Genomic DNA, 2,897 nt, shown 5'->3' on the forward strand with positions numbered 1-2,897 from the left:
TATTCCCAACTCTAGAGATGAAACATGCCAAGGAAGCCAAGATTCGTTATGCGGTTCTGTCCGTTCACATTAATATGCTGATTTTCAGGTCGTCCCAACTTGATAGGGAAATAAACGCGGGGAAGGATCGTTTCACCCTTCGGCTATTTTGATTACCTACGAGGACGAGTATTTCATTAACGTCCCCAGCGGAGTCGCCACTGTGAGGGGGTCGAAAAAGCACGAGGCTAATGCGTGACCTCGTCCCTCGTGGCCGTGACGTTGTCAGATCAAGTGTATTTGGATTTCCTGTGAGTTTACACCCAATCGACTAGTAATATAGGAGTCGCCATTCAGTTTTTAACGACAATGAGAAAAACTGACAAAACCCGGTTATCGTGACATAAAGGGAGTGCCATTATGTTCGACCACGACGGCCATAGGTTCCCTTGTGATCCCTGGTGTGGGGATCGCTCAACGTACACCCGCAGGGCAGAGATTGAGAGTTCGGGGGACTGTAACTACCGAGAGGAGTGCTCATCGATAATACTCCAGAGGCAGATTATCCTTACTAGCTCAGCATAAATAATTGAAGGGACATGCGTTAAACTATTTAACTATTCTGAATTGATTTTAGGAATATGCAACACATAATACTAAATCGATCGTGATTATCTTATTTAGATTGATTTAAGGTACTTAGCATGATAATTCAATTGTCCAAGGTATTATCTTATTAGGCGTGATAGATCAATCAAATTAATAGTTTGACAATTTTATAAAAGGGTGATGAACGAGATTAAATCATACGAGGGACACATTACAACGCACCCTTGAGAGGTGCATGCGTTGTGGTTCTCAGAAAACTAAGCACTTGGCTTTGCTATTTCTCCTTTTATTTCATGAATCTCGGGTTTCTAAGCAATGTTCCAGTATTTAGGCTTAATTCATCAAGCTACAAGGGGCAGGATGCGTTCTGTTCGACTTTTGGGTCGATTGCAACAGAACGCCGGATCAATTTCGCAGCATGAGGCTTAGGCTTAAGGCTAGAGTCAATACTCAGGTTATGGAATTGTGTGTTCTTTTTCACGTCGGTTTTAGGCTGTATTTATAGGAAAAGGGTGTGTGGAAATATAGATTTTAAGATACGAATCCAAAAAGAATCCGGAGATAAAACGGCCCTAGGCACTTTCAGCGCCCAGGGCTGGGTGCCGAAGATTTCGGCGCCCATATCCAGGCGTTGAAAATGGGATCTAGGCCGAGTTCTTTGTCAGATTTGGACTCTTAGAACGCGGAGCTTTCGAGATTTATCCGAGTCTTTTAGTGCGTATTAACTTATGAAGGAATGCGTCTGGGCCTGTTACGAACTCTAGGCTCGTTAGGAATTTAATTAATACGTAACTCTTATTTTCGAATTATACCAGGAATGCAAATTCTATCTCTTTTAGGATTTATGTTGGAGTGCAACACCTAATTCTGACAGGTTTCCATCTTTTTTGACTTTGTCACTTTTAACAACTACCTTTTACGGCAGTTACTATTCTTAGCAGGTTTCTATAAATAGCAGTTTTAGGTGAAATGAAAAGGGTGATTGAGATCCGTTATTTTATAGGAGATGCGTTGCCAAGTGGGGATTATGTTCTCATCATCGAACCTTCCCTTTCGGGAATGGGGACAAAAGTAGGTGTCTACACACTGCACATGTTATTCCTTACCCTTTAAAAACACAACATAGAATACCTGGAAAATAACCTCCATATGTTTTGTAGGGTCGAAAATAACCCCTTTGATCAAAATTCTTTATGCTTGTTCCTGAAATAGAAAGCGTTCCATCTGTTCTTGAATAGCTTCTTTTAAAAGGGCTTCTGCTTCCTCAGTAAATGTCTTGGTAGAAGATATCATTTTTTGGAACTCCGGTTTATTCGTTTTTACATAAGTGCGTAATTCAACAAGATATTTTCTTACTTGATCAAGTTCTAATGAATCAAGATAACCATTCGTTCCGGTATAGATAGTCATTACCTGTTCTTCTACCGTGAGAGGGGCGGATTGGGGTTGTTTAAGCAATTCGCGTAATCGTTGCCCTCTTGCCAATTGATTCTAAGTAGCTTTATCAAGGTCAGAAGCAAATTGTGCAAAGGCTTCTAATTCTGCAAATTGCGCCAGTTCCAATTTTAATTTACCAGCTACTTTTTTCATGGCTTTAATTTGAGCCGCAGATCCTACCCGAGAAACAGAAATACCCACATTAATAGCCGGTCTGATTCCAGCATTGAATAGATCGGCGGATAAGAATATTTGTCCATCTGTAATGGAAATTACATTAGTAGGAATATAAGCCGAAACATCTCCTGCTTGGGTCTCGACTATTGGTAAAGCGGCCATACTTCCTTCACCTAAAAGAGAACTTAATTTAGCGGCTCTTTCCAAAAGTCGTGAATGCAAATAAAAAACATCTCCCGAATAAGCTTCACGTCCAGGTGGTCTTCGTAATAGAAGAGACATTTGTCGATAAGCTTGTGCTTGTTTGGAAATATCATCATAAATGATTAAAGTGTGTCGCTCACGGTACATAAAATATTCCGCCAGCGCCGCTCCGGTATAAGGAGCGAGATACTGTAATGTAACACCCTAATAATTCCTTGCTTTTATAAAACCATTTTCCAACTTAAAATAAAGGAATTACTTAAGTATTACCGCCACCGTGATAACGGTTAAGGCTATTACCAGAATTACGCAGCGGAATTAAATGTCAACTAACTTTTAAAAACCATAATTAATGAAATATTGAGGCCTCCTACAATTTGGAACCATAATGGCCCAAAACCCAAAACATAAATAATTCAAACATTTCAAACATAATTAAAGTATTAAATAAAATAGTTTCAAAGAACGAAAGCATGCAACTCTCTCAATCA

General features: G+C 39.8%; 1 pseudogene; it reads right to left on the minus strand.

Annotated features, from left to right (window-relative positions):
- Positions 1 to 1,779: 1,779 nt before the first annotated feature.
- Positions 1,780 to 2,572, minus strand: LOC130467459 (ATP synthase subunit alpha, chloroplastic-like; annotated as a pseudogene).
- Positions 2,573 to 2,897: the final 325 nt, after the last annotated feature.

Source organism: Spinacia oleracea, chromosome 2 (assembly GCF_020520425.1).
Source record: "Spinacia oleracea cultivar Varoflay chromosome 2, BTI_SOV_V1, whole genome shotgun sequence".
In the NCBI taxonomy this organism is placed as follows: Eukaryota; Viridiplantae; Streptophyta; class Magnoliopsida; order Caryophyllales; family Amaranthaceae; genus Spinacia; species Spinacia oleracea.